Consider the following 26,166-nt stretch of genomic DNA (forward strand, 5'->3'; position numbering starts at 1 on the left):
GAAAATCATTTGCAAAATCTATGCCAAAATAAAATGATTATTTCAGAGTGGTGGACATACAGGTAATTTATACTTTTCATCTTTTTTGGTCAAATTCTCCACGTTCTTCATATACTGGTTTTATGAGTGAAGAAATGACAAACATTTTCATACCATCTGAGAGATAAAATGGTCCCGCTTAGGAGTGAGCACACCACTTACCGTGTGAAAATGTGTAGAGAGAAGCCTCCGCTACAGTTTGTCCAGAGCATGACATCTCCAAATGTTCTGGAGCCAAGGAGCAGCAATCAAATATTTAACTTCCAAAACTGCTCCACAGCACACAGGTGTAATCGCTCATGGAAGTGAAGTTTGCTCAAGAAAAAGAAGCATTTGGGGCTTGCGTTTGTGAGTAAAGAGGACACTGGAGAGGCAGGTCGCACCTGCAGGACCTGCCATGCCCCTGTCCGGCTCCAACCTTCATTCCCCGTGGGGATTTCTCAGGACCAGATTGTACAAGGTGAGTTGGAACTGGCCCAGCTTTGGGCCCAGGTTACAGGAAGGAGGTCCTTTCAGAAACCGTGGTTACCAAGTGGACTAGATTGTCAAAGCACAAACTTTAAACATCTTTCTGAAAGAGAAGAAACCAGGAAATGGCTTAAGGTGGAATCACAGATGTTCTCATGAACACTACATACAGAAGGAAGGGTGAGAGGGCTTCTTTAGGGTCTGGGAAGATGGTGGGTGGTGATTCTGAGCAGGGAACTGGCAGTGTTAAGTTGCGTTTCAGTCTTTGTTGTAGGCAGAGTTTTGGCAAGAGAATACATTTACTACGAACACATAGTTTGTAGGATTATTTTATGATAGTTACCCAAAAAGTCAAATGTAAAGAAGTGCAAGAGATTAACCACACACTAGGAGCCCGAAGAATCCAACTGAGGCCCTGGATCCCAGCAGTGTCCCACATAAGTCCAGCTAAAGGCTCAGAGTCCAAGGCAGTGTCCTCCTCAAATCCAGCCAGTGGCCTGAAGCTTTGGATCCCAGCAGTGTCCCACATAAGTCCAGCTAAAGGCTCAGAGTCCAAGGCAGTGTCCTCCTTGAGTCCAGCCAGTGGCCTGAAGCTCACAGCAGTGTCTCACACTTGTCCGTATTGAGGATCTGCACCTGGAAGTCCCAAAGGCCAGTGGTGGAAGCCAGAAAGTCTTTGCTCATGAGATGAAGGAACTGTGCCACCAGGCTGAGGGATCTACATTGCAGCCAGGAAGCGATGCTCACGGTGAGGATCCAGAGCTCCCCTGATGAGAACAGCAGCCATTTCCAGCAACAGCGAGGTCCTGAGCTCCTCCTCTGATGAGAACAGCCTAGTTCTCATCAGAAAAACCATCTGCAGCAAGCTTCTCCTAGAAAATCAGCAGTCCCCAGTTCTCTTTCTATGGCCATCGATAACAGTCTTCAGGTGGGTCCTCCAGGCCCAGACCACGCTGATTCAGTTCAGCTGAACGATAGACGTTGCCCATTGGTCAGTCCACTACAGCCTTCTTTGGGGAAATTGTCAGTGTTAGACATCTCTTTGTGCACATTAAAGTAGACCGTGGAAATCCCACTTGGCTTCCTTCACTTCCAATTCTCCCCCTCTAACATGTTCACTCCACGAAGGCAGCTTGCACCTGGTCAGCCTCATTGGCACACATCACTTCTTACCTGTGAAGAATGAAGATGGGAAAGAAGAGTTTTGCTATAAAGTCAGTGATATTTTGCATTTATTCACATAATCGCATGTATAACTATATCCTCAGAAATCAATTTCTATAGCAGAAAAAAGAAAACTGGTCATAGCTAATACGTGACTTAGAGAATACCAATTTCATTCCATCTCTTACCACAATAAAAATAATAAACTAGGACAAAAGACATTACATTTATTTGTAAGTGGAATTTTATAGTAAGTTCCAGGGACTGTTGATGACCCGGAAATGATGAGCTTCTTTTAAATTACCAAAGGTAATAATACTTTTTATAATTTAAGAGTAATGTGGTGAGAAAAGCAAAAGTATGCAAATATACTATTCTTTCTTTGAAACATGAAGTCTATTCTAAACTTGAATAGTTTTTTTTTTCCTTTTTATGGAACAAGTACTAAGAATTGCTCTTCTAACTCAGGCCACATGGGCAGCGCATGTGTAAGCACTACATGCTGAGGTTTCTTTTCCATCTGGGATTCCAGGATTCCTAATAAAATCCCTGCTGTGCTTCTGGCTTCCCAAGTCATTACTGCAGCTCTGTTTGGGGTGTTGCCCATTATGTGGATTCAGGTCTGTCCCCAGTCTGAATCAGTGTGACTCAGGACCAGTTGCCTTTCTTCCTTTCCTGCCAGTTTCTCTTCCACGATAAGAAGCAGCAACAGTGCCTGCTGGGTGTGGGGTAAACATGGGCTATGTATGGGTACAGCCAGAACCACCCCAGCTCCACAGAAATGTTGTTACTATGATTATTAGTGTCCTAGTAACTCTCTCATAGCTGGGACACAAAACGCAGTGCCCATAAGTTAAAGGAGGAAAGCTTTATTTTGGTTCACAATTTGTAGAGGTTTCAGTCCACAGTTGTTTGGTTCCAAGGCTGGGTAACATGGTAGAGGGGCATCACAGAGGAGAAACAGCTCCTAGCAGGGCAAGCAGGAGGCCAACCTTCCTCCTTTCCCTTTTTATTCCATCCAGACTACAAGCCTATGGGTTGGTGCCACCCACACCCAGAGTGGGTCCTCTCTCTTCAGTAAATCTTGGCTACAACCAGAACCATAGTAAGCCAATCAGTGGCTAATCCTGTAACACATACCCGTGACCCAGCCACCTCACAGAAGCCACATCAGAGTGAATGAGTCTTTGGGGGTAAAAGCCAGAAAAACTGTCACTGTCACTATTATTACTTAATTCTTTAAGAAGCTACCGGTGACCTCAAGGGTGACCAGCATATCAAAGTGCCCAGGAGCAGGGCCAGGGATTTAGCTCAGTGGTTTCGCCGCTTGCCCTGCAAGCACAAGGATCTGAGTTCAATCCCTGGTACTAAAAAAAAAAAAAAAAAAAAAAAAACATAAAAAAAAAAAGTGCCCAGGAGCAGGGCTACCTTAGTGTTTGCTTTCGAGATTTCTGTCTTGTTCCATCCACCCTTTTCCCACCTCAATGTGCCCAGGGAGCTCTTGCTCAGTCATCTCACTCGCTGCCAGCATACACAGCGACCACCATGATTCACGGTGTGGGAGCTGTCCACCTCCTCACCTACCCTTCATTTCAGTCAGGAGGAGCTCAGAGCCCCGAGACTGCACCAGGCAGAATCAGAGACCTCACCGTGGATAAGCTATAGTAGGTTCCACCTTCAACTCCCAGAGGTCGTGGGGTCACTCCTTGGAGTCCGGGGTCCTGCGCTATCCTCGACACTAGTTTGCATAGTGACTTTGTGCCACTTGATGCTTTTATAAACTGATAAGCTATTATTTTGTCCATTTTACAGATGAGCAAACTGAGGCAGAATTAAGGACTCATAAAGGGTGCCCCAAACCAGCTTACTTTAGCTCAGGATGTTTTTCCTCTTAAATGGCTTCAAGGGCCTTGTGACATTACTAGATCCTTGTGCACTGTGTTTTTCTTTTCAAAGTCCAGAGGTTTTCCTCTATGGCATCACCCATAGGTGCTGTGTCAGCCAAGGTCCTCCTGACTGGTGTTTCCACCCAGTTAAGTTGACAGTGGTTTGCAGCCTCTCAGGGTCACATGTCATCCCTGGGGGGCACAGCCAGGCCCTGTCCTCTGACCGTGACAGCGGAAGTTGAGGCTCCAGGCAGAAGGACACGGCAAAGGATCCCAGTGGTGACAGTGATGTTTGTGGGAGCAGAAGGCGCCCCGGTGCTGAGCCTCCTCCTCCGGAAACCCAGCTGGCCCAGCTCAGAGCAGCGAAGGCTGTGACAAGGTGACAGTACTTCTCCTGCTGTTCAGGACAGCAATGCCCTGCCGCTCCAGTTAGATGGCAAGGAGGGAGGACCGCTTTTAAATGGTTCCGCATTAAAATGAAAGGATCAGAGTGAGCCCCACGGTGCTGAAGACAGGAAGATCAGCCAGAGAGATGAAGGGGCCTGTGAATCCCGGAAGAAGACCTTACCTTCAGAGGCGTCATTATGTTCTGATGTGAAAAGAAAGGCTAACACGCAATTTATGAATGTTTGTGTTAAACATACCTTTCTGTAACGCAAGTCTAAAAACTGTGGTGTTTCCTCATCCCTAACGAAAATGCTTGAACTGGATAACTGAACACCAAGTACATTTCCAAGGACAGTGTGATGTACAGTCTGTCCTACGAGACAGATGGGATTATACGTAAAACACTGCACAGGGACATTCATTTATGGTTTTCCAGATCTGTTACCTTCATTAAACTGTTAGCTGGAGTGTCGTGGGGAAAAGACAGCTCTGTATTTCCCAATTTTGCATCATCCTGCAAAGTCCAAAAGCCATGAGAGCAAGGGAATAGAGTGACTTTTGCCAGTGCCGAGGGATCAGATGAACTTCGGTCCATCCAGATCCACTTCCTGCCAGGTGTCACCAGGTGGGACTGAGGCAGGTCAGCACCCCACACGTCTCTCTTCCTTCTACAGACTCAGTGTGTGACTGGGACCCTGCGAACTTTGGCTTTAAACAGTGGCAGAAATTTCTGCCAAGTGAGAAATTGGAAGTCTTATTTATAAAAATACAGACATTGTTAAATGCCTCGCAGGAAAAAAAAAAAAAAGCCTTGCTAAGATGGAGGGTTTGTCGTGCATTCTGTGCTGTATAAGCTTAGGAATGAAGGCTTGCTTAGTGGACCTTGCTTTTAGAGGAACTGCTTTGATTCTGTGTCTGACTCAGTCCTATCAGCTACTCCTCTGGGAGAAGGAGCTGATCGCCTTCTGCATTGAAATAAAGTGTACTTCTTTCCAAAGGAGACAGATCTGGCTTATTGCATTTTAATAGACTTTCATGCTTTTCTTTTGCTCTACATCCCTGTTCAAAAAAAGATCAATCAGGAACTTAAGTGTCATTACCAGAAGTCCAACAATTTTAATTTTAATTTTAATTGTGGTGTTTAGAAGCTTAAGGAAATTCGTAGAGGCGACAACTATTTGGCAGAAAATGTCAACTGTAATGAACAAGAACGACAAAAGAAATTTCTCCACGACTGGAGGGGAAATCTGCTGATTTTGCAACAGAAAGCAGAGTTGGGCTCTGGTAGAGAAGTCGCTTTGGCATTTGAGCTAGAAGCCCCGTGGACCTGTTGAAAATATGGGTTCTAAGAAGTAAAGAATGACAAACAAATCCGGGCTCTGAAAACGAGTGCTACCACTTTTGTAAATCTGCCAAGACTCTCAGTACAACTGCCAGCGTTTTGATATTCAGAAAAAGGCAGCGGAATGGTAACATGCGTGCTCGATAAATGACTCCTCGCAGAATGAAAGCTGCGGCCTACATGGGACCCCGCTTTCGCTGGCTGACTAATATATCAAGCACGGCGCTTGTTTTGTGCTCTGAAAAGCTGGCTCCGTTACCATAGAAACCTCTCACATGTTGGCGGAAGCTGATGTCATTCAAGGTATTATTCATTCTTAGTGAATTGATACTCGGAGTGCTAATAAGTCTCAGCGAGATAAAAAGAACTAAGGATACATCCTGGTTAAACATCGCTTAACCATTTCACCCTCCGTGCTCCAGGGCCCCTGGAGAGCACAGTTTGAAGTATTGTCTACACTCGGGACAACAGAATGTGGTCCTTAACATTCTAGCTTACCTTGCCCAGTCGTTTTATTTTATTTTATTCAACTTGTAAGGCTGCCCTAACAAAGTATCTCTGACTAGATGGTTTAAACAACAGAAATTCATTTGACCACAGTTCCAAAACAACTCCTTCTTCTCCATCCTCATGAGGAAGCCAGGAAAGGGGCTGTTGCCAAGAGCAGGACACAGAGATTTCAGAAGGGAGGAAGGGGTCACAGCCCAAGGGTCACATAAGTAGGACAGCATTTCTCAGATTTGCACCACGAAGATCACTGGTGAATGTGAACAGTAGGCTTGTAATAAAGTGGTAGAGATGAAAAACATATTTCTATGCCTGCAGGAATACACAGAAAATGAAGTTGAACACACTCAGAGTTTCATGTGTAAAGAGCAGTCCTGGTAGAGGACGGGAACTTAGGAGAGGGGTCCAGAAATGGAAAGGCCCACTCGCCAGAATGCTGGCATTTGTACCAGCATGCAAGTGAGCGGGGAAAGGAGGAACCATCTTGCAGCAAGGTCCCCAGGCACAGAGGGGCCGGAAGGAGCAGACTCGCCCGCGGAGAGGGGCTGGCAGTCCTGGAAAGAGCAGGACAGGGAGACGGTAACCCTGTCAGGGCCGGGGAGGCCCTGCTGCTTGGCACATTCATCCATCGGCTGCAGAGCCAGTGCCCTGCTCCGAGGGTCAGTAGCCGGCGGCTGGGTTAGAAATTCTGTTCACTCAGCTTTGCACTTGGGAGAGATAGTGCCCCCAGGGAGGCCTTTAGGAATTGGGGTACTATTATGATTTTTGCACACAGGAAGTGCTTTTTTTTCAATTGCATGCATTTCCTTTTAAATCATACATCACAATTATACATACGTATTGGCTAAATTTTGGTAATTCAATCTGTGTTTACAATGTGCAGTAATCAAACAGGGTGACTAGCATTTCCACGTTCTCACCTCTTTATGACTTCAGGCTTTACACTCCTCTATTGCAGCTCTTCATAAAATGCGCTGTAGTGGGTTTTGTAAACCGTGTCACCCTGCTGCGCTGGGCCTGTGCGATGCACTTACTCCTCCTGTAACACTATTTTCATACCCTCACCCAGCCTCCTTCTGTCCCTCCTTCCCCTTTCTCCCCTCCAGCAGTCACTGTTCTGCTCTTCTTTAAGATCAACCTCTTTCACTTCTGTTTAGATGAGAATCTGAGGTTGTTTCGCAAAAGAGGTACAAATGGCCAACAAGTGCATGGAAACACTCCACATCCACATCGGGGTTTTGGGAAAGGCAAGGGGACGTCCTCTCACCTGTCAGAATGGCTATTATAAAAAAGAAGACAAAAAACAACAAATGTTGGTGAAGGTACAAATGAAAGGAGAAGTTATTTGGCACCGGGGATCGGACTCAGGTCCTTGTGCTTGCGAGGCAGGTGGCAGAACCACTGAGCTAAATCCCCGGCCCGAGAAGTTTTTGATATTGGCAGTCAGGTGAATGAATACAGCCAGTGTGGAGAAAGATGGGTGCTCTTCGTGGCAGCCCCATGTGCAGCAGCAAAGATCTGAAACGTGCTGTGTACACGAAGAGGAATATTATCCAGCCATAAAAAGAACGAATCCTTCACACACGCAGCAAAATATGGAACTGTGAGGCGTTATCAAGGTGAAAGGTGCCTTTTTAATCCCACCAAGAGTAAAGTATATTGGATGACCCCACATATAATAAATTTCACTTTCTGATTTTTTTTTTTTTTTTTTTTTTTTTTTTTTTTTTTTTTTTTTTTTTTTTTTTTTTTTTTTTTTTTTTTTTTTTTTTTTTTTTTTTTTTTTTGGTACCGGTAATGAAACTCCAGACCTTGCGCTTGCCAGGCAGGTACAGTGCCACTGAGCTATACCCTGGGCCCTAACTTTCTGATTTTCAAAGAACTGTTGTACCTTGATCTTCCAAGCACTCCAATCCAGCCTCTACAGCATCGGACCTTCACAGATGAGAAGAATGAAACTCCCGCAGCAGTGATCTGGTCAGGGCAATACAGTGACACCGGGAAGACGTGAAATCTGTAACCCCTTAAATCTTAAGCGTGTGATACTGAGCCCTGAAATGTGCAGGTGATGCTCAATATTCCGAAAGGTTCACCAAGGCTGAAAATTTGTGGTGGAGAGGTGTGGAATTCTGCTTGTAATTGTGAGAGAGGCAGCTGCATCTCGGAGGACTGGGTAGAAGAGAAGTCATGGTTCCTGACTCACAGTTCGGATGGAGCAGCCATGGCGTGCACTACTCACTCACAGGGGAATAAGAGCAGACAAGAGAGCAGGGACAGACATCCGCCAGGCGTGTGTACAATGTTCCAGGGAGACCTTGTGTTCATAGAGAGATGGCAGGGAAGAGGAGAGAGCCTGGGCATGGGGTGCGACAGCTGTGGAGTGGCAGAAAGCTCCCCCATAAAGAGGTCTTGGGAGGCGAGCAGGGAGAATGAGGAATGCATCTCCTGCTAATGGTGTCAAGACCAAGAGCAGCACAGGGAACCACGGGGAGGCAGGAAAGAAGGGAGGCAATGAGGACGCGGAGCTGTGGCAATGCCAGTGCAGCACCTTGAAACACATGGGACCCTGTGTGGCTTGGGGCAAAGATCAGGCAAGACTGACTTGGGTTTTCAAAGGGTCACCCCACTAAATGAGACCCCCACTTGGCAGTCCAGTCCCATAGCTGAGGTGCAGAGAGAGGCCTGAGACAGGACAAAGACCTCGGGAGGGACAGGAGCTATCTGGGGTCAGCATGGAATCCACGGACAGTTCCGATACTGTGCTCAGGGCGACTGAGAGAGAAAGGAGAAGGTACCTGGAGGACCCTGGAATGTTTGGCCCGTGCAAGCGAGAAAGACAATGTTACCCTGTAATTTGATAGATAAGGACGATAAAAAACAACTTTGAATATGGGTCACTGAGACGGAGGTTTGAGACACTACTTGTGTCAAACATGGTATTTGAATCCCCACGGGGAGAACTTTAGCTCTGTTAACATAACGCATATCATCCAGGGTGCTGTGGTCACCATGTTGGATAGCAGACAGCTCAGAGCAGAGCGGAGTCTTCCGGAGTTCCCAACCCTGCAAATTACCCAGTGAGGCTTTCAATTAGCAGCCACAGGAAGGAATATCCCAGAATATCCCAACCCCTCCAAATCAAACTTGGATGCTCGATTTGTAAACCCAGTCGTCTAACACTGGATGTCACCAGCCATGTAAGAACTAGGTTTAAAGGGAGGGTGAAGGTTATCATGTGCTCGTGATTACCCAAACATTTGGGTAAGGTTCCTCCCTCTTCCCTCATGCCTCCCTGTACTCCCTGTGTGCAGTGGTAGAAAGCAGACAGAGACAATCCCAGCAATAGTCCATGCATCTGATTCCTTCAGAAAGAAATCTACATGCTCTGTTGTACAGAATAGAGGTAAACAGAGGACAAGAATTAGTATTAAAAGACTTAGCCCATATTCAGTCACTATAACATCTTTTATATTCCATCAGTCTTCTCTCTGCATATAAAAATGTAAGATGATTCAATGACAATACTGGCTGTACAATTCCATGCTCGCTTGCCTGCTAATGACAAAACGTGGACAACCTTATCTGTCGTTACACATTCTCCTGAAACTCCCTTGAAGGCCTGCATGGAGTTCTATATTTGGACAATGGAAACAGCAACTGGGGTCAACCTGTTTCAGAAGCCGTAGCTAAGACTGGCTGGAAATCCCCACATAACAGACTGTGGAACTTCAGTGGCCTCACCGGGATTGCTGTAAATTACAAGGGGTGTTGCCCCCATCCGGACTCTAATCTGGGGCTCCCCCTACAATAGTTCTTAGACTCTTCTTACTGTCTCACTGAAGGTTTCCTTGTGAGTGTCCCATTGACTCCTGTACGAATTTCAGCTGTTGTCCTTAATGAAGACCATCTCTCTGAGGACGTCTGTGTGTGGCTGTGGGGAAGCTCGGTGAGGGAAGGCTTCTGCAGCTCCAGGCCAACCCTGCAGGTGGTATTTCCGGTGCCCACACGGGGCCTGGTCCAGGAGTATCTCAGAGATACCAGCTTCGCTCGTTTCTCCCCAGCCTTCACCTCCCTTCCTCCCTTGCTCCCTGTTCCACTCCTGCTGGGGATTCCCATCCATTTCCATCCCTTTTTCCCCAGAGTGGAACCGAATGACCGCGCCTGCCCTCGAGCCCGGCAAGGCCCTGTCCTGGGTGCACCGGAACTTCCGGGAGGCTGCTGCACTTTTCCTGCTGCTTGTTTGCCCCGGAGCCCAAGGGGAGGAGGGCAGCATTTTTCTACTTACGAGACGTGTACAGCGATTCTTCTAAGGTCTGATGTCTTCCACATTGCCGGGTTTTGATCATTGTAAGTAATTCTGTGACAAACATCTTTATGGCTGAATCCTCATCCACTTTTTATATCTCCTCATCATATATGCCTAGAATTTATACAAAGTGTATAAATGTTTTTTTACACCTTAAAAGTGTACACAGTTCTACAAGTTTGTTTTACGCTTGACACTTTACAAAGTGTACAGGTTTTTTTACACTTTACATGAAAACAGGCTTGTCACGTATATTGGCAACTTATTTCTGGAAAAGCTGCACTGATTCGCATCCCCATTACCAGTGCACTAACAGGAGCTCTTGTGTCCTCTAAACACTGAAATCCCCTTTAGTTCTTATTTATCTGATAATTAAATATAGAATTTCATTTTTAATTGGTATTTCTTTCGGTGCCTGTACTGCTATTTTCCTATGCATAGGATGGAAATAGAAATCTGTTTCTCCTGAACTGGCCTTAGTCTCCTTGAACTTCTTTTTAATTGAACTAATGTCTTCTTATTGATGATTAACAGATCTTTATATATTTGGGCCCCTAACCAGCCCTTTGCCAAGTGTTCTATGTTTAGTCTGTTGTGCGGCCCCGTCTTTAACCCCGCAGTGTGTAACCGTTTTGACAGCACCCTGCTGCATAGCCCCCTTCCTCCCCTTTCTCCCACTGTGTTCGCTCAGCCTTGGAGGCAGGTGACCATGGACTGCAACCTCTGAAACCTAGGCCAGGACAAACTTCTCCTCCTTTAGGTCGGAGGACACATATTTTGTCCCAGCAACCAAAAAATGATTATGCACTGAGGTTACCTGAAGAAGGCTTAATGTTTTATAAAAACTCACCCTGTATTTCATCCTGGTCATCTTATTATTTCATTTTAATAGTTAAATAAACAGCTAGACTGCTAAATGTTGAGAATACAAGAAGGCATAATATAATTCTCTTTCCAAGGTAATCTTAACACTGTAGTTTTATTAACATCAAGACCAACTGCATGTATTTCATAATATGCTTTTAATGGGTTAAATAACAATTTAGCCCATTGTCAATGTATTACAGGAAGGAAATTATACTTTAAATAAAAACTTATGTATTCTTCCTTAAAAGAGGACATGTCTTTATCTTCATTGCAGGAATTTGTATCGTTGAAGCAAGAAATTATTTGTGAATGTGCTATAAGCATAACATTTTTAAACAGTCTTTATTGTGGTTATGTACAAGGACAGATACAATCTTCTGCAAAACTGATTTAACTTCTTCTACCTTGCATTAGTGATTTTAAATATTTTCTGTGTTTTTGATGCATATCGTGATGGGGCACTGCTCATCCTGGAGAGACCACCCCACCTAAGGTGACAGAGCTGGCAAGGGACACCAACTCCTGAGCACACTTTTTGAATGCAAACCAGGTAACCCAGAGCCCAGCTTGTAAATATCTTCTTTGTTGAGTCTTCACACTTTGGCCCTGGGCTTATGCCTCTGTCTAACCACCCAGGGATGGGGACAATTCCCTCCAGAGTCTTCAAATGAGCCAACCCTGAGCCTGCTCTGCACACCCCATCCATTCCTTCCTGCAGATGCCACAGTCAAGTCTGGCTGGTGTCCTCGCTGTGCCCCGTGGCCCCTTGATTGACTCTCATGTCCCCCACATGGCCCGGCCTTCCTCCTTTTGGGAACTATAGTATCCCCAGCTGTCCTTTGATAAGTCATCTGGTCTCTCAATGTCACCACAGCTGAAAGATGATGGAAACTATATTTTAAACCATGTCTCTATGCATGTATGGGTTTGTGGGTTTCATATGGCTCTTCTGCATATGCACAGGTGTGGTATATGCATGTGTACTTATATGTACACATATGCATACACCAAAACATGTGTACGCATGTGTGTATAATATGAGTGCAGGTGTGTGAAATACATGCTGTTGGTCTTAATTTCAATAAAATTACCTGTTAAGATTATTTCAGATGGGGAATATATTATTCCTGGACTGACGGGGTCAGTAACTCATTTGGAAGGGGAGGCCCTCTTACAGTATGCAGCATTCCCTTCTACATCTTTGCCCACATGGACTGAGTTCATAAGCTGTGTGTCTCTCACCGTGTCACCCCAGACATCCCCAAGTTCCCAGAGTCAGGAAGAGCTTCCCCAGTCCGTGTTGGGATGCTGGCTCCTCATCAGTCAGTGCCTAACACTGCAGTTTCCCCAGCAAGGTTTACAGTGTTGCTTTTGCTACCAGTTGCCAGTTTCAGCTGTTAAGTTTGCTGTGAAAGGACTCTTGGGACTGAGTGTCATTGTGGGGAGCCTTGTGGGGACCCGGAGGCGCCACTGGGTCATCGGGTCTGACACATTCTTCCCACACAGTGGGGCAGTTTTCAAAGATAGTGACAGAGGTGGCAAAGGTTTGGACAGGGCATGGAAGAGCAAGCACGTTCTATACAAATGTATTTCTGAGCACTTTGTGAATCTGACCAGAAAGTCATATATTTGTAATAGAGGGAAAAGGAAGATGAGGTCCAAGTTACACTAAGAGGTAAGGGAGGACTTTGACCCTCAGGGGCAGAGAGGAATGACATGAATCTGAATGAGGCTTGAAGGAGGAGTGACAGGAAGCAGCTGCTTGGGCCATAAACTGTAAGTGGCTTTGGGTCAAGGAGTCAGGACTGGCGCTGCTGAATTCTAGCCCACTCTTGAGGCCCTAAGGTGTGTGTGTGTTTGGGGGTGCAGAAAGCAGCACCCAGCCCTGTACTGGCCCACTGCAGGGCTGTTTGTAGGGGATCAGACAGGGACTTGGGGCCCAGGAGAGCTCCTGACTCCTTCTGATGGCAGCTTCCCAGAGTCCAGTCTTGCACCCGCTGCAGGGCAAGGTCCAGTGCCCTTGTCCTGTGGATGACACAGAAGCATCGGGGTCAGGGTGATTTCTCTGAGCCAGTGGTCCGAGAGCAGAGTGAGCTATGGAATTAGGCAGCCTGCCTGTGACGTAGCTTCAGAATTGCCTTTCTAGCAAGCAGGACACTTCTGCACACCCACCACCCTCTTTGACAGGCTAAGTCTTATTGGTGAGATGAGATCAATAATGATAATTCATAGTCTACACGTTAAACAAGGTTTCTGTGGAATTCTCCAAAGGTCCTAAAACCTGAACACGGAAAAGAACTGACGTGTATGTGAGTATCTGTGTGTTTATGTGCATGGGGTGAGAGCAGAGACCAACTCAGCATGAGGAAGAATACACACCTGTCAGCCACAACAACCTGCACTTCCATAACTCCCCGGGGGAAGGATGGATAGTGGCCTTCCAGATCCCCTCGGTAGATTCAGAGACTCAGCTGGCTTTTCCCACTCGGGACAACTTCTCCGGTGTAGTCAATGTGCGATGACATTCCACCCAATCCATTCTATCCGATTGGATCAAGCTTCAGAGAAAAGCTTTTCAATATAAATGAAAATAATAAACAGCACATGTGGTTTAAAGGAACAACTTGGCTCCATTTCAAGACCAAATGAAAAGATTATAAAGTTTGGAATCAGTGACCTGAACCTGAATCTTAAATCTTTCCCTCACCAAATTAGATAAATTGATCAAGAGCTCTTGCTTCCATAACCTCAAACCCTAAATAGGAATGTGTCTCTGCTTTCAAGAATGCTAATTTTGTATATAAGCATTTTTAAGCTATGCATTTGTGTATAATAGTTAATAGTTATTTTTTATACTTTTCCTTCAATTTTTTGTGGTGAAAACAATTAATTTTTTTGTATTTTCAAGAATAAAATATATTGCCTTTAGGCATAGTTTCTATGATTTATAATAGACCTCTCGAATTACTTCTCTTCTCCAACTGTAATTATATGCAAGAGGTAGTCAAAATATACAGTGAATATCTAAGTTTTAAAGACATTTCATACACTATAAGACATATTGCCATGAATTCCCCTCAAAATACTCACTCTTGCTTGGACAACATGCTTTCTCACCATTTTCTGAAGCAATTCCAGGAGGATTTTCAGGGGCATGCATGGTGATATGCCTTTAATAAATGTTTTAAGTATTCAGCGGTATTTGATCACGTTGGAATCTTGGAGCAATATCTCCCCAGCACCTGTTCTCCCTGTTTCTGTGGCCCCTGGTAACTGCCATGCTCTTTTCTACTTCAGAGAGGTTAACTTTTTCAAGATTCCATGGGATCATAAGGCCATGCTTAGTGCCTGAACAGGTGTGCTACTGCCAGTAACACTAGTACACCCACCTTTGGAACACGGTCCTCTAGACAACCTGATGAGATGTGTCTACAAAGAAAAGGTCACAGGGAAGAAATTTTTTTCTAGACCAAAATATCAAGAAGAGAAAGACACAGAAAATAGTGCGTGTTTATCTCCCAAAAGATGTCATTGTTGACGCGTTTGCTGTCATTTTCACCTTGAGAAAATCTGCAGCAACTGTGAGGTCACCACTTAATGGCCGATACAGCTTTACTGTGTGACTGAACAGTCGTTTGATTTCGATGCCATTCTGCACGATGACAACACACGCCGCCGTGTGCCAATAGCTGCTGTCATCTTCACGTGCTGCTTCTATTAAGCTTTTATGAGCTCTTTCTTACATCTATTCTTCTAATTTTTATTTCTCCTTTTAAGTTGTCTTATGTTTTTTCAGAAAGAGGGGAAGGATAAATAAAAAGAAATAGATGCTGCCCAGTGATATTCATAAGCAAGTTCTGTGTGAAATCAATGCACATCATACATGTATACTATATAGAGAGCATATGTGTGACATTTACAGCATATAAGGTCATGCAGGTTGTGATTGAAAAAGTTGAGGAATGTCAAGTAATAATATCACAATTGTACTTAATATTGTTAAAAACAATGTCATTATTAAAAATTCGTTTTGAACATTTTGTTTCTAGAGACCAATGATATTTTTGTTTTTGTTCTTGACAATTTTCTAAAAACACAAGGACAAGAGTAACCACGGAAACATGGCAGGGATATCATAATCCCCAACTTGAAACATTACTACAAAGCCCCTGTGATAAAAACAGCATGGTACTGGCAAAGAACCAGACCTGAGGATCAGTGGAATAGATTAGAAGATGCAGAAACAACTCCAGACATAACTCCTTTGACAAAGGAGCCAATCATTCTCACTGGAGGAAAGATAGCCTCTTTAATAAATGGTGTTGGAAAAACTGGATTTCAACTTGCCAAAGATTAAAACTAGACCTGTATCTTTCACCATCCACTAAACTAAAATATAAGTGGATTAAAGATCTAAATATTAAAACAGAAACACTAAATTGCTGGAAGATAAGTCAGGAAGAACTCTTGAAGATATTAGCATAGGAAAAGACTTTATGAACAAATCCTCAGTACCATAGGAACTAGCACAAAGAATCAACAACTGGATATCATCTTTTTAAAAAGCTTCTGCATTGCAAGAGAAATTACCAACAGTGCCAAGAGACAACCTACAACGTGGGAAAAAATTTACTCACTGTTCCTCAGATAAAGGTCTACTATCTAGAATATATAAAGAACTCAAATAAATCATATCCCCCAAATATAAAGCCACAATTCAAAAATGGGCATCTGAAATGGTCCAACCCTTCTCAGACAAACAAATAAAAGCAGCAAATAAACATATGAAAAATGTTCAATATCACTGGTCATTTGAGAGATGCAGATGAAAACAACACTGAGATTCCACCTCACCCCAGCAAGAATGGCTGCTATCAAGAAATCAACCAATAACAAATGCTGGTGGGGTTGTGGGACAAAAGGAACCCTTCTTCATTGTTGGTGGGAATGCAGCCTGGAGCAACCACAGTGAAAATTAGTATGGAGATACCTCAAAAAACTAGGAATAGAGGTCCCATTTGACCCAGGTATTCCTCTGCTGGGTCTCTTCCCAAAAGATTTTTTAAAAAATCATACCACAGTGATATATGCACACCCATGTTTATAGTGGCACAATTTGCAATAGCAAAAAGTTGGAAACAACCCAAATGCCCATCAACTGGAGACTAGATAAAGAAGATGTAGTTTTTCTATAAAATGGAGTATTACTTAGCCATAAAGAATGAGAAACTTGAGACATTTATAGCAAGTGGAGGCACATTGAGGCCATACTCTTAAGCGAAATAAATAGGACACGTGTAAATACCAAAGTTTCTCTGGTGTGAAAATCTAAAAATTGTAAACAAGGATTAAAATGTATAATTGATATTGTGTAATAGGAAGAAAAGGTCTAAAGGAGTCAGAGGGGTAGGGGAAAAGCAAGAAGGGAAAATAAGAGAAAAGGAAAAACATGGAAACAAAGTCTTTGTAAATAGATAGGGTGGACAGGGTGAAGAGAAGGCAGAGGAAATGGGAAAAAAGAAGAAACAAATACATTATGTAAAGGTGCAAGATCCCAATGATGAGCGTAACTGTATGGCAGATCTAAATTGTACCCATGAACTAAAACATCTAAATTAAAAAGAAAGAGTAACCACGTAAAAATCTGAGGGCTAGAATATGTCACTCTGTCCCCTGGAGATCTGCTGGAAATGATTATCTGTTGTCCTTGTCAGATACATCCTGACTCAAAGAAATTCTCAAATGCCCGCACTAGTGGCGTTGAGGTGACCGATGGGAAATAATACGATCGATCACTGAGGTTTCAGCACTGAGACAAGTGGGGTCTCACCTGCAAACTGGCATTTCCATCTGCGTGCAGAGAGGACGGGCCTGGTCCTGGTTGAGAATCCAGCTGACCTTTGGCCCGTCTTTGTCTTCCAGATGGTCCTCCAAGACGCAGGTGGCTGCCACGGGCTTCCACAGGAGCACCTAACTGCCAGTTCTCTTGATGGAGAGGAAGCTGGCTCTGGAAAACTCGCTTGAGGACTCTGCCATCTTTCTTAGCTTCCTTCCTCCCCTTCCGCTGTATCTTTTCTCTCCCCTGTCCTTAAGAAGGCTTCGTGGCTTCTAAGCAATGGAGAAGACATTGCTTCATCGTTTACACTAATTAGAACGGCTTTCCCTGTCATGGCTCAGCTCCACTTCTCACCAACATTTTTGTTTCTAAACAGTTCCTTTCGGTTAAATGGAGAAACTTGTTGGTAAGAAATTCCACCTCATGTGAGAAGAATTTTTCAATAGGAGATTGACATTCTGAAGCTTCTATCATACGTACACCCTCCACTGAAGCTGCTTATTTATTTTCATGACTTCATAGAGAAGAGGAGAGCAGAACCAGGGAGATGAGCTGCCGGCCAAAATGCAGCCTGGCAGCCCTTTGCTTTTCCCTCTGTCCTCGCTCCTGGGACGCCCACTTCGGACCCCACCCCTACGAGCCATCGCCTCTCCTCTGCTTCCTGTCTTTGCTTCTCAGCCATGCTGCAATCATCGCGCTTTTCTGATTCCATGTGTTGCTCCTACCTGATTGGTTCCTACACTGTTAGGACACTAGCCATGCGGACAGCGACCAGGGACAGGCATGGAAGTTTCTATTCTGTATTTGGGGGACCCGGATGAAGATGGGCCTGACTCTTATGAATGAGCTTTTATACCCATCAAGGGCCCCGACATCATGGTAGACGTAGGTCATGGACAGGAGAAATAAAAATATTGATGGAACCTTCCCCTCCTGTCTTCAAATCATTTTAAATATAAGATCATAGCTGTCATAGAGAATATATCCTACCAGGCCCATTTGTAAGTGTCGTGAGATCAGAAAAACAGAAAAACTGAAGATTTTCTGGCTCTTAGAAAACAACACAAGAGAAAAGCTAAAAGATTTTGGCTCCTAGAAAACGATGTGAGTTATGACAGTTTCAAACAATGATTTATCTTTTGGTCCAAGTGGGTGAACCCTAATAACATTACATAAATCGTCAAATATGTCAGATTTGACTGAGTGAGTTACTTTGCAATTAATAAAGTCAATGACCACTATCTTCTCCAAGAATAATTGGAGTTAAAATGGAGTTGAATACTTGCTTATCCTGGTCATTAAGCCACACTTCTAAAATATGCAGATAAAAGTAGCGATAGATAGAGGGAAGTTACGCTATGTTGTGCATATTAACAGTACCATGTCAAGAGTTAGGGAATCAAGATTGAGACAGTACAAGCTTCAACATGACGAGGGAAACAGCTTTGCATAAAGGAAGGAAGTCTCAGAGACTTAAACTGGGGGACTACATTTCATTTTGCCCCATAAGTGTAACAAGTCTACTTGCATGAGAAGATGCGGTAGCTGAGGGTGTCATTAAACTGGAATTAGAGTGTTCGCAGCCAGAAAGCCTAGATAAGACTCACCGTCAGGAAAAGAGACCCATGAAAGTTGTATGTAAGACAGAACAAGGACCTGAAAAGAAAAGGAGCCAGTGCGGCATTATGAGACCTGCTGCCTGCAGAGAGCATTTCATGAAGACACCATGGTACATCACTGCTGTAAAAGCTCTACATTCACACAAAGATGGCAAGCTGACATTTTGTAAAGGCTGAGGAGTTGCTCACTTTTGGGCCCTTGGACATAGTTTTCATGTTGGTCTACTTCACATTTTGTAGTGCTGCTAAATTAGATTTAACAGAAATGTGTTTTTCTCTCCTTTTCCCTGGAGGATTTGGGAGACAATGAACATTGCTCTACACTGACTTCTGCAAACTGAAAGGATGGAGTGGAAGACCGTAGTGGATAATTATAAAGCAAAGATAAACACATTTAAATGAAAAGAAGAGCAAGTATATTCCAGAATGCAGGGCAACTTTTAAACTGAAAATATCTCCACACAATTCTATTAAGTTAGCATGAGCATCCATGTCTAGAAATAGATTTTGCACTGCATATGAGGGCTTCATGGTCATGAAATCATCTCTCAAGTTTCTGAAGCCACGTCTTATTTGTTAATAAGTTTGCTGCATGTGAATGATATGGTGTCCAGGGTAAGTAGTATACATCAATGGGCAAAGAAAAAAACAAGTCAAAATCAAAGAGAAATTGAAAGATAAAAAATGCACAGAAAACTTGTAAAGTAATACTTAGCATTATTTTGGTGAACTTAATTCTTATAATTTCAGGGCAATGGAAACTACAGCTGATATAGCTCAAGTACTCAAGGGCTCAGAGAATTTGAAAGTGTTGTCCATCATCCATTTATGGTATAGTCTCATCTCTGGATTGACTTCTAAAATAACCTTCACATTGTCTCTAAATCTTGGTACATTGTCTACAATGAAGAAAAAATATCAACATTGGAATGAGTTTGAGCTAAAATGTGGAATGCACCTCAGGTAATTATATTTACAAAATAATGAAAATCTTAGAATTTGCTCTGGATATTTCCAAATAATATACACTTGAGATTATTTTTAAACTGATTTGTTCAACACTCATAAGAGTATATATATACCATATATCGCTCTCTTTGCATTACAGACACTTTCATATTTGAATTAATTCCATCAGTTCCCTGAATATCTTTGAAGGAACTGTAGGTAATTTTTAAAGGGAAATTTTACGGATGATTCCATGACAGTGTTAAAGAACATCTAAGCAAAGATTTTCACTTTTGGCCAACAAGAGTTATAAGAATCAAACTTACTCCATTGCCTTAACAACTAACGTGCTGAAATAATATGTAAAGCATCTTTTTTCAAGATGCTGGGCATCCACAGTGAAAGGCAATGATCCCTGATAGATGGGGGGAAAGCAGGCAAATCCTGTCCACAGCAATTCCAGGTCTATGTCCAAGGAGATTTCCAGATGGTGCAGGGCCAAGGAGCTCGGGAGATGCTGGTACACCACCCCACTGGGGAGTCAGACCACGGTTCTGAGTGGGCCCACACTGGCTGGAGCTGCCAAGGTGTTGTCACAGACTTGAGAATGTGCAGAGACAAATCCAGAAAGCTACAGATGGTTTCTCTCAAGTCTTCTTCCACATATGGATCATTCAGGCATAGAAGGAAAGAGCCCAAAACTAGGAAAATAAGTACTGAAGAGATGTCTGAGAAACTAGCAGTAAAGTTCTCACAGAGGTAGGAATAATCAGAGTCCATAGCCAACGTGGAACATTTCATGATTCCTGGAGAATACTCATGGAGATTTTAGCCAAAATATGGTACAAATCTAGATCAAGACTCAACTTCTGTCCAAACTGACTTCTCAAAAGCAAGAACCAAAAGGACCAAATAATTATCTTTGTTCTTATTTGTGTCCTAAAACAAAGTTTACAACTACCCTGGAAATACAAAATATCCAGCCAGCAGATAACACAGACAAGGAAACCAAACCTTATAATGTCTATCATTCAATAAAAAATAACTAGAGACACAAAGCTACAGCCCCTATTTTCTTGTTTACCAGCTAGTTTTCACATAGCTTGTCTTTGAATGGTAGCTGCCAGGGGCTTATCAGACCTTCAGCTGCCTTTCGGGGTGGGGGGGACAACTGAGAATAAAAAGAGACAGAGACAATATTCAAGATACAAGAGGACCAGGAAAAGCCTGCCTCTAGTAGACAGACTCAACAATCTCCAGGTTGACACACTTTCATTAGTAAGTAAGAAGTGCAGGAGGAGGGGATCGTATGTCATTTGTGGAACAATAATGGTTGAGAAGAAATTTTGAAAAACAGAGAATAGGTTAAACTTTTGCAAGGGGACTGTGTGAGAAGGAAACAAGTTCTTACCTACACCAGGATGTCTGCCCAAATTAATAAGGAACTACTATTCTTTACATTGTCCTCAGCAGATATCATCCTGCCATGGGAGCCCCGTGATTACCAGCAGTCCCCCGCACCCAGGCAGAAAGTATGCAGCTTTCTGTATGCTTTTCTGTCTCCCCAGGGAGATCACATCAGCCTCAGGACTGTAGGACACAATCTGGCCCCCAGTAATTCCTCACATGTTGGTGACATAGTAATTCCTCACATAGCCTGGTCCCCAACAGGAAGCAAAGGGTTTTTGTTTTGCAGCTTGCAAAATAACAGCATAGATTAAAGATTAATGTTCTCACCTATTTAAGCTATTTTGATAAGTGGGAGCACAGTACACTTCTGGAGCTGTGGATGGTGACAGCCGATTGGGGAAGGGATTGTGCCTTCTCTTGCCTTGCCCTCACTGCATATTGAAGAAAGAGTCTGAAGTCCAGGAATGGATGTTATTGATGGCTTGATTGTGCCAATGGAATATATGGATGACCTGTGGAAACTTGACATTAAGACTGTGTCATTGTCAAAATGAGCAGCTGAAGGAGCAGTGCCACCACCAGGAAGGATTTCCATGGTGTTGGGAGGGAAAGAAGATGTACATTTTTGGTGGATGGATCTTACTTACAGTAGCAAATATCGAGTCCTGGCCATGTGGTTATTTATGGTAAACACAATGGCTGACTGAGGAGATACTGAGCAAAACCACAAATCCTCTTGTCTCAAGAAACACAGGAGAACTGAGCAGTTATCTGGGATGAAGAAGCACCTTGCCCGGCACGGCTCCAGGTGCACACAGGTGGTAACCAGCAGATGCGAATCTGGAACTGACTGTGAGCCCTTCTCCCCGCTGGAGTAAGCGCGTTCACATCCAGGTGCTCTGTGTTAAGTGCGTCCTCTCACCTGTCTCGTATGAAGAGTCATCTAGCAACCATCTGTTATTGGACAAAATTTTATATTAATTTTATTAAAACCTGATTTGATTCCTTTTATTTACAGTTATCTCAATGCTTAAAAAATTTTTGAAAGAAAACATTCAAGGGATTCTGCTGTTGGTTTTTTATGATTTTCCAAGTGATTACAAAATGAATAATGGATTTTCAGGTAAATTAATATAAGTTTTTGGGCAGCTCATTTATATGGCCCTTGATCTCTGCACTAATAGTTTTTATTTATGATCCCTTTCAGCACTACAACTCCCTATTGCAATTCATGCAAACTTTCATGAGATATAAAGTTATGAAATTGTCATCATTTGAAATTAAACTGCACTGCACATCTTCCTGTCACAGGAAGAAGCATTGTAACAGGACACGGGTTTTCAAATGTCGCTTTCAACGATTATAAGGTTTTTGTAAGTCCTCTAAATGTTTCATTCATATAGTATTCCCCTCAAATGGTGTACACTCATTTGCTTGTGACATACAAAAGTCATACAACTTACGCTCCAGGGCAAACTTCAAGATGTAGAGAGACAGGGGCGGGACCCTTTGCATCCTGGAGGGACAGGACGAGGCCCCTGCAAACCCATGCTGAGTGGGAGTGCACAGGATGCTGACTGCATGGTAGATACTCCAGGGGCGCAGCCCTGCCCTTCCGCAGCCTGTCCCTCCTGCCACGTTAGTTTGACCACGGAACTGTGTCTCCACACTTCATGCACAAAAGCCAAACTACGGTAAATTTGTGTCTGCAGAATTCCTACACATGAGTGTTTTGGTTACTCATATAAAATGTACCGACTATTTAATGTATGGGCTTTGTAAAGAAATAGGGGGTTTTCAACTACAGCATTTGTGACTAATACGTGCACACGTTCTTTCTCTTTCAAAAGAAAACAGTCGTGCAAGCAAGTAGGTGCATAATGAGGATTTTCCAAACTCTAACCCTGAAGGAAATGCATGATGATGGTATGGCTAGAATGTCATTTTGTGCCTGCACAGATCCCGAGCTTTCAATATGCACTTTTCAAACCGACCGTGTGACAGGGAATGGGAGAGACACTGCATTTATTGAAGTCATTTTCTTTGCCTCTGGCTTTTGCCTGCTTTTTTACTTGAAAAATTTCTCAACTCACCTCATGATGATGCTTCAAATCATTTGTTTCAGCACATTTATTCAAACGTGTCTAAAAACTAAACAAATACTCAGCACAAGTTAAATTGAAAATAAATGGCAATCAGTCAATTTTGAATGTATTCACCTTTGGCACTTGCCAAGTACATATGTGTGTTTAGAGGAAAAACGTGAATAAAAGTTGCAGTAAGCGTATGTCTCATGAACAATGATTTTAATGAACTATTTTCTTTATTGGAGAAAGACTGACTTTTTAGCGCCTTATTCTCAACATTCATTAGCAGCTTATTTCTGGAAGCCCTTCTCTTAATGATAAGGCATTATCAGATGTCAAGCAAGGCACAGAAGATTTGTTTGAATGCACAATTTTACACCTATTTAGTGTTTTCAAGTGTTTGGTTTAAGAAGCTTCAGTGCTTCCACAGCTGCAGAGCAGGAGATGAACGAGAAATCCTGGCCTAACTTTTCAGAGAGAAGACTGAAGCTCCTGTACCAAGGGAACTGCTAGGCTAAGTGACACATGTCTCCCCTGTCAGAATCATCCAACTCCCGTTGCTATTTTCTGGCATTTGCGCATTAGTCACTCATCACGTTTATCTGTCACAAAAGAGACCTGTGATTCGCAGATAGCACCGGGCCTTCACTACGGCTTAACATTGGACAGATGGTCAGGCATTAATAATGGGAGAGGACCAAGGAATCTCTGATGGTTTGCGCATTTTCCTAATAAAGATCCTTTTGTGTAACAATGGGGCATTTAATACAGATGAGATTTCCCATAAGAGGGTGCACAGTGAGTTAAATTACTTTCTTTATATTTCCTGATTCCATGAGCAAATCAGATGTGGCAAGCTTTTCATGCATCAGCCCTCTTCCTGTGCCTTGTGACCTTTGGCTCTTATACAGAACACAGGAGCACATACTGTTGCAATATTCTTATGCTTTGCATTAAAGTATATATAAGATAAATGCAAATGGTTTAAATGTAATTAAAAGGCAGGCATGGATTAAAAAACAAGATTGAAGTATATGGGAACCATATGATTCTTGCAAGAAATAAACATAAAGAGTCAAATAATTAAAAAGGAAGGGAATTGAATAATTATTATGCTATTATGTGCTGAGTGCTTATGCCCCTTCCCCCATAAATCCTATATTAAAACCCTAGTCCCCAGCGTGGGTCTTTTGGGAGGTAATTGGGGTAGATTAGGTCATGGGGATTGAGGCTGTAATGTAGCAGTTACTAAAAAAGGAGAGACGGGGGATTCATCTCCCTCTGCCACGTGAGGTTACAATAGGACAAGTAAGGTCTGCAATCCAGGAAGACTAAAGATGTCAGGACTGAGGCCGCCTTGCTCTGGGATTTTCAGCCTTCTGAACGGTAAGAAATAAACTTCTGTTGTTCACTCCACCAGGTCCACAGCACTGCATTGTAGCCACCGGAACTAGGACAAATGCAAACACAAGCGACACCAAGAGCGGAGTGCATCTGGGGATACCGGGAGGTTTCGAATCAAGGAGTTAAAAGGGTTCCTTCATGATGATAAGGGATCAATCATCAGAAAGGATCTAACAGCTCTAAGTGCTCATGCGCTGAAAATAGAAGTTCTAAACAAAAAGTTAAACCTGATAATATTACAAGCAGAAATGTAGGAATCCACTAACATCGCTATCAATTAAGCAGCCCCTCAGTAATGAACAGCATAGATACACAACGTGGAGAGTAAACACTTTCACAATCCCATCAACTACTTGGTTTATTTACTGGGTTAGAAGCTCTGTCTAAAAACAGTAGAACGTAGACTTGCTTCACGTGAACTGGAACTGACACTATGGGAGGCCACGGTCTGGGCCAAAAAGTAAAACTCAGAGCAGGTGAAGCGAGGCAAATCACGCAGAGGAAGCTGGCTCACCCCACTGGGATTCCGAGAGACACCGGCAACAGAGAGTCTTGGAATTGCCAAACACCTGGAAACCAGGTAATGTATTTGACCTAAATAATCCCTAGACCAAAACAAATGAAAAAGACATGGTAAGTTCTGTGAAACTAAAAAAATGAAAAAGTATGTTAAAATTTGTGAAATGCAGCTGAAGCAGTGCTTGATGGAAAGTGTACGGCACTGTTTGTATTTCAAAAAGGAAGAGAGGTTTCAAGTTAATTTGCTTATATTTTGCTACAGAAAGTGTTTTAAATGAGAGCATATTAAACCCAAATGAAACTGAAGAAGAAAAAAAACAGTAGAAGCCAGAATATGAATGAGTAACATAGAAAATAGATGAGAAAAACCAATAGTACCAGAAATTGTTTCTTTGAAAACATCAAAAAAGTTGGTAAGATGTTCAGGGACCATTTTCATCTCCAGAATTAAGGGTTATTTTAATGTTGCTTCATTGCCTTTTCTCTTTTACTTTCCTTTTTAGTTTTATTTTAGGATTCCCTATTTTTAATGTTCATACATAGATTTCTTTAACTGAAATACTGAATAGTTTCTCTGGTGTGAAAAACTATAATAGTACACAGGATCCTAATGACATAATTAATAATGTGAAATAAGAAGTAAAGGGCTAAAGGTGTAGGGAAAGTGGGAAAGGTGGGGGAAAGGTAATAAGGGAGAGGAAAAAAATATGAGAAACTGAAAAAATGGAAATAAAGTGTGTGTGTAAATGGGGAGGGGAGGAGGAGGTGAAGGGAGGGCAGGGACAAGGCGAAAAATGAGAATCAAGACCTGTCATGTAAAGGTACAGAATCCCAATGATGAATGTAACTGTATTGTATACCTAGATTGTACCAATACACTCAATAAAAAGAAAAAAAAGTTGATAAGGCTTTATTTAGATCCATCATGAGGAAGGAAGTGAAGATGTACATCACCAACACTAGGAATAACAGTTAATTTACCATAAATGCTAAGCTCTTTGAAAGAATAATAAAGGCTGAGTGTGGTGGCACATACCTGTAATCCTAGCACTTTGAAGGCTGAGGCAGGAGGATCTCTGTGAGTTTGAGGCCAGTCTGGTCTACATAGTAAGTTCAAGGCCAGTCTGAACTATATAGTGAGACCTTGTCTCAAAAGGCAAAAAAAAAAAAAGAATAAAGTACTACTGTGAACATCTTTATGGCAATACATTTGAAAGCTTATACAAGACAAATAAAGTTCTTAGAAAACATAAGCTACCAAAGTTCTCTTGCAAATAAAATGAATAACATGAATAGCCCTATATCTACAAATATAGTTTAATTCATAATAAAATATTACCTCAAATAAAACTTTAGGCCCAATAGCTTCATTGGTCA

The 26,166-nt window shown here is 42.8% G+C and overlaps 1 long non-coding RNA gene across 1 annotated transcript; it reads left to right on the forward strand.

Moving 5' to 3' along the window:
* The first annotated feature begins 290 nt into the window (after window positions 1–290).
* LOC104859399 lies at window positions 291–11,834 on the forward strand. The gene is made up of 4 exons (XR_779369.3): window positions 291–499; window positions 9,934–10,140; window positions 11,443–11,516; window positions 11,603–11,834. It is a non-coding gene; the product is annotated as an uncharacterized LOC104859399 (long non-coding RNA).
* Window positions 11,835–26,166: the final 14,332 nt, after the last annotated feature.

Source organism: Fukomys damarensis, unplaced genomic scaffold (assembly GCF_012274545.1).
Source record: "Fukomys damarensis isolate Sample0158 unplaced genomic scaffold, DMR_v1.0_HiC HiC_scaffold_6, whole genome shotgun sequence".
Lineage (NCBI taxonomy): Eukaryota > Metazoa > Chordata > Mammalia > Rodentia > Bathyergidae > Fukomys > Fukomys damarensis.